The following is a 6,589-nucleotide window of genomic DNA, read 5'->3' as shown; positions in this document are numbered from 1 at the left end:
TTTGATATTAGAAAAGCAGATTTAAAATACATTTTCGGCACAATCTTATGTAGGCCAGAGAACAACAGAACTCGCATTCTGCTGCCAGCAAAGGCCTTACAGCAGTTGTAAAAATATCTCTGGCAGTGGCAGAGTAGCAAGCTACAGGAGCACCAGCAGGAACGCCACATGCTAGCCCACATGCTGGAGCCATCCCGCATCCACTGGTGGAGCGCTGTGGAGCTGCCAAGGCAGGAAGGACATTGGGGAATAGGGTGCAGGGAGAACAGCAGACTTGCACCAGCAAATTTGCCAGCACAGGTCCAAGTGGACCATTCCATGCTGCAGAGGTTTACCACTGAGTAAGGGAACAAAGAGAGGAGACTGCCACAATCACCACCCCCTGTAGGATGCGGTGGTGGCCCTTTTGGCATCACTGCATCGGCGGGAGGGGGGAAGAATAGGATTCCACTGTTTGTTATTAGAAGTTTTAACGCAAGACAGATGAAAAATCAAGAACGTTTTGCCTAATTTCATTCCTCATCAGTGTTCAAATTATGGGAGTGAGGAGAGAACTTATATAACATATGTCATAGTTTTAAAGGCCATTTATAAACCACTTCACCTTTGTGATTCTTCATCCCATTCTTTAACCAAAACAAGGGCTTCTGTGAACAAGGCAAGGGATTATGTGTCACAATTTTGTAACCATCCCTCCGTTTGATGCATAGTGTACATTTAAGGGTCACCCCATCATGGATGTCAACAGAACAGATTTACACACTGGCCACTAGCACCTTTCTAAGTATGGGGTCTGTTCATGTGCTCTAATTATGAGAGGAAAGGAGTCATTAACGAAATTTCATGACTCCCTTAAATTTTAGCCAAATCATACTTCCTGTAGCATCCTGAAAAGGTATCCACAATTTCAGCCACTCTGTGTCATGGCAAGTGAACTGGCTGCCTTTGATGAGGCTGGTGAGAGAGCACAGTTTTGACTGTGCCCAATGCTAAGTACAGCTAGGTCCTCCAGCTGCAGGACTTCCTACAGATGGAGGACTCACTTCCCTTCCCTCCTTTCCCTTCCTGCTCCAGAGCAGGAGAAGGAAGCATGGGGAGGGGGTTGTCATGGCTGTACTCCACCATTGTGCCCTGGAACCTCAACTGAGCACAGCCAAGCAGTCAAACCATATGCTTTCCTTACCTGTTCCAGAGCAGGAAAAGGAAGTGTGGGGTGGGGGAGTTGTTGTAGAAGTCCTTGTCCAAGGTGACCTGGATACTTTGGCATAGCCCAATACTTCAGCCCCATGCTTCCCTCTCCTGTTCCAGAGCAGGAGAGAAAAGTGTGGGGGTCAGCTGTTTGGCTATGCGTAGCTGAAGAGTCCAGAGAGCAAGGCACAATCAAAACCCCTTCCCTCAGCCCTTCCAGTGACCCCTTCCAGAGCAGGAAAGGAACACAGGGGTGTGCACAGAGGGAAGGGAGAGCTGACTTGGACACAACCATGGCTGTGGGTGGGCAAGGAAAGTCACCCAACAATTGTGGAAAGCTGCTCCTGAAAACATTCTTCTTAGGAGACAAAAGAAATGGGGGAGCATTGTAGTGGAGTACTTATAAAAAACAGAAGCCATACTAAATGCTCTTGTAAATGTCTTGCTTGAAAGCAACAATTTAATCTAACATAGCTAAGAATGGCCTTAAGTTTTTCCAAGAATCTTACCATTGAAATCACTTTTGCAACCCCTCTAGAAAATGGAAACGGAACCACTAAACATAAACACACACAATCTCTCACACAGGTGTTTGATAACAGTGAATGTTAGCAGCTGCACACCACAAATTCTCCAAACAAGCCTACTAACAAGGGGACACACCTGCCTCTTATTCACACCAAACACGTCTGAATGCTACTGGGCAACCCCACAGACCACCTAAAAGAGAACAACGTGCTTATAGTGGTTTGGGCATCACAACATGTTAATTAACCTGCCCAAAACAAATGCAGCCTTTGGGCTTGAATACAATCATACATTTACTGCAGCATTTTCTGTTCAGACGTCTGGCAGTGACCTCTGCCCTTAGAGGTTGTACGGTACTGAAATCCTTCCCAATTTCCAGTACGGAAGGGTCTTAAACACTTCCCACAGCCTGGCTGCCTTCCCAACACATCTCTTCACGCTCTTTTCTTTGGCACAATTAATTTGGTATGGTAATTTGAGAAGTTGTTTTGTCACAATCCAATCCAAATGTTATATTTTAGTCTCAATGCGCTCCAGTCACCAAATTAGCAAGAAAGCAAAGGGATTTAAGTAGCACATTTCATATTAGCAGACAAGGAACAAAATTTCAGATACAAATGTTTTGTTTTTTCGTTTGTTTTCAAAATTGGAGGTTATTGTGGTCCCCTTGTATTTTTAATGCCTGGTTTGCACAACACTTGTTGCATCTCCCCTGCTCTTCAAATACATGTAATTGGATCAAGCTGGAAGTGGGTCTGAACTCATTTGTTCTGAATCTCTTCATGGCTTTCTTGCCTTTACTTTGCAAGATGCCACAAAGTTCATCCTTTTTACTACTATCTTCCAGATGTGATACTGACAGATCATAAGCGCCTTCTGGGGGATGCTGGCATGGACCTAATCCAGAATGGATCACTACATCCACAGTCCAAGTGCACAGGGTAGTGGGTGAAGCACAATCAGAGGTTGGTGGGTGTGCCAAAGGGCATGCCTTGGACCAGGGCTGACTCATCCATTAAGCACAGTAGGGACAGAGCCTAGGGTCCATGAAAAAATGAACTTTTAAGGTCAAAGAAAGAGTTTTAATTTTTTTCTCACATCAGGGTCCATAAAAGTCTACTAAATTTTGCCTAAAATGGAAAAAAATGTTGAAGTATTTAAAATTATATTTAAAATAATTTTTAATATTGATATTATTATGGAAGGGGCCCATGAAGGCAAAAGTGACGAGGCCCCATGATAGTACTAACGCGGCCCTGCCTGTGACTTTGCGCCATATCCCACAGCAACCTGGCACTGACATTGATTAGCATGCGACTGTGCCAATGGGAGTCTATGACTCAGAGTGCAATCCAAATTGCGCCTTGGGCCAGCGTAAGTCCCATGCGCCGGTCCAGGAGGGTCGCAAACGTGCCATAAGGCACATTTGTACCTCCTTGAGAGTTGGCTAGGCTGGTGCAGGGACATGTGTTGGCCCGTGGAGGCTGAATCCAGCCTCCGTGCCAACTTGAAAGGTGAGGCTTGTGTTGGCCGAGCTCAGCCGACACAAGGGTTTGGGGAGGGCGAGGAGGAGGCAGAAGAGAGGCATTCTGGGGTGGGAGGAGGGCAGGCGGAAGGCGGTTTCAGGGGCAGGCAGGGAGTGGGAGGCGCGGCTGGGACCCGTTCCTGAGGTGGTGCAAGTCCAAAGAAACCCATTGGGGCTGTGGTAGCTTACCTGGGGGTATGGGGAAAAGTTTCCCTTACCTCCGATTGAGCCACTTTGGGCCCCTCTCTTGCGATGGATACACCGCAGGCCTCCTGGCCTGTTTGTTCCAGCACAAGATAGGACTGCACTGTCAGTCGCAGAAAGAATAATTCAGCCAAACACAAAGATATTTAACTGCTGCAGAGCACAATACAGCTCTCTGCTCACTAAGCAGTAAGCTATTCCCAACTCCTTTCTAAACACACTCGTTTCTTTAGGAGAAACTGAACCAATAAGTGTAGCCATATTTGACAGTTGCAAAGGGTTTTTAGCTTATCTGCTTGCTTTATTAATTATTATAATGAAGACTACTGACAAAAAGAACATCAGATGACTATGCGTTGCATTAGTAAATCATGTTAGCAGATCACGGAGAACTGTGTAAATAGTTCAGCAGCTTTTTAAGGAGGTGATATCTGCTAATGACTTGTGACAAATCACTGAAAACGATTAGCACCTCTAAGATACAAGGCATTAAGTGGATGTTAACAGTTTTGTGACACTAATTGCTTGGTTAAAAATATTTCCCTTTGTGTGAATGCGTGTAAGTATAAAATATATTAATATCCAAATTATGGTGGTGTGAGAGCACCTTAGGAACAACAAATAATTAGGAAATGCCCATATATTCTGTGTGATTTATTATTAATTTCGGAACAATAACAGTAATAATCTGGAAAACGGTCTCATTCATAAGTAGGAATAGATATCTGTCCTTCAGTCTACTTAATTGTTCCGAAAGTCCTTAATAAAATGTGCATGGCCGACAACAACATGGCATGAGGTGGCAAAAACACATAGGCATGGACCATGGGGGAGGGGGTGGAGAGAGAGAGAGAGAGAGAGAGAGAGAGAGAGAGAGAAATCCACAAAAACTCTCCTCAGTATAATCCATCTTGGCCTAAGCAAAAAATCCTGCATTGTGCAAGAAGTCAAGATAATGCGCAGATATTCACCTAGGGCAGGTGTGGGGCCTGGCTCACCAATGACAACAATGGTATGCGTCCCCAAGGCCAAGCAAATATTAGGCAATTTAAACAACTCATCATGCTCCTCATGCAGCTGTGCTCAAAATCCAAAACCGAAGTATGCGAGGGACAGGAATAGAAAGCAAAGAGCCCCCCAAAAAATACAGTAGTCCTAAAATCTACTGAGTGAGCCGCAATTAGGATTTCAACCACTGATATACTATGTATATGTATAACTCCTTCATACAACAATTCAATCTGATTGTATAGCTCTCACTTGATAACTGTACATATTCATCCCCATTATAGTTGTTCACACTGAGATTTCATTCCATCCTTTGGCTATACACAATCTCTTCATAAAAATGATGTTGCTTTGAAATTGGACCAGGTCATCCTGCTGCTCTAATTAACAGGTACTTGAAACTGCCTTTGAAACGTGAAATATGAAGTTCCTACAATGGTCAGAAACATTAAATCCTGGCCATTATTTTAGAAGAAATTAAACAGATGCAATAATGTTCACAAATGAAGGATTAAAATGCATAAAAGCAAGCAAATCAAAAGACACTATTCAGGCCATTTTCCTCTGGGACAATTATTCTAAATGTAACAGATTTATTGGGATTTAATAATCAAATCTATGGAATGTTAGGCTAAGAACATCTGCTGGTTGATTTGCAACTGGAAGTCTTACTTTTTTTCTTACAGCAGCAGGACAATATTAATCATTAAATCAGTGTAATCAATTACAGTAATACCTTTTAGAGCAACTGTTACCATGTACATGCCCACTCATAAGAACATAAGAACATAAGAACAGCCCCACTGGATCAGGCCATAGGCCCATCTAGTCCAGCTTCCTGTATCTCACAGCGGCCCACCAAATGCCCCAGGGAGCACACCAGATAACAAGAGACCTCGTCCTGGTGCTCTCCCCTACATCTGGCATTCTGACTTAACCCATTCCTAAAATCAGGAGGTTGCGCATACACATCATGGCTTGTACCCCATAATGGATTTTTCCTCCAGAAACTCGTCCAATCCCCTTTTAAAGGCGTCTAGGCTAGACGCCAGCACCACATCCTGTGGCAAGGAGTTCCACAGACTGACCACGCGCTGAGTAAAGAAATATTTTCTTTTGTCTGTCCTAACCCGCCCAACACTCAATTTTAGTGGATGTCCCCTGGTTCTGGTATTATGTGAGAGTGTAAAGAGCATCTCCCTATCTACTCTGTCCATCCCCTGCATAATTTTGTATGTCTCAATCATGTCCCCCCTCAAGCGTCTCTTTTCTAGGCTGAAGAGGCCCAAACGCCGTAGCCTTTCCTCATAAGGAAGGTGCCCCAGCCCCGTAATCAGCTTAGTCGCTCTCTTTTGCACCTTTTCCATTTCCACTATGTCTTTTTTGAGATGCGGCGACCAGAACTGGACACAATACTCCAGGTGTGGCCTTACCATAGATTTGTACAACGGCATTATAATATTAGCCGTTTTGTTCTCAATACCCTTCCTAATGATCCCAAGCATAGAATTGGCCTTCTTCACTGCCGCCGCACATTGGGTCGACACTTTCATCGACCTGTCCACCACCACCCCAAGATCTCTCTCCTGATCTGTCACAGACAGCTCAGAACCCATCAGCCTATATCTAAAGTTTTGATTTTTTGCCCCAATGTGCATGACTTTACACTTACTGACATTGAAGCGCATCTGCCATTTTGCTGCCCATTCTGCCAGTCTGGAGAGATCCTTCTGGAGCTCCTCACAATCACTTCTGGTCTTCACCACTCGGAAAAGTTTGGTGTCGTCTGCAAACTTAGCCACTTCACTGCTCAGCCCTGTCTCCAGGTCATTTATGAAGAGGTTGAAAAGCACCGGTCCCAGGACAGATCCTTGGGGCACACCGCTTTTCACCTCTCTCCATTGTGAAAATTGCCCATTGACACCCACTCTCTGCTTCCTTGCCTCCAACCAGTTCTCAATCCACGAGAGGACCTCTCCTCTAATTCCCTGACTGTGGAGTTTTTTCAGTAGCCTTTGGTGAGGGACCGTGTCACCAAAGGCTCTCGTCACTCTCGTCTGATCTCGGAAGTTAAGCAGGGTCGGGCCTGGTTAGTACTTGGATGGGAGACTGCCTGGGAATACCGGGTGCTGTAGG

This window comes from Tiliqua scincoides, chromosome 1 (genome assembly GCF_035046505.1).
Source record: "Tiliqua scincoides isolate rTilSci1 chromosome 1, rTilSci1.hap2, whole genome shotgun sequence".
NCBI classification, from domain to species: Eukaryota; Metazoa; Chordata; class Lepidosauria; order Squamata; family Scincidae; genus Tiliqua; species Tiliqua scincoides.
The sequence above is the reverse complement of the archived record's forward strand: the minus strand, read 5'-3'. Positions refer to the sequence as shown.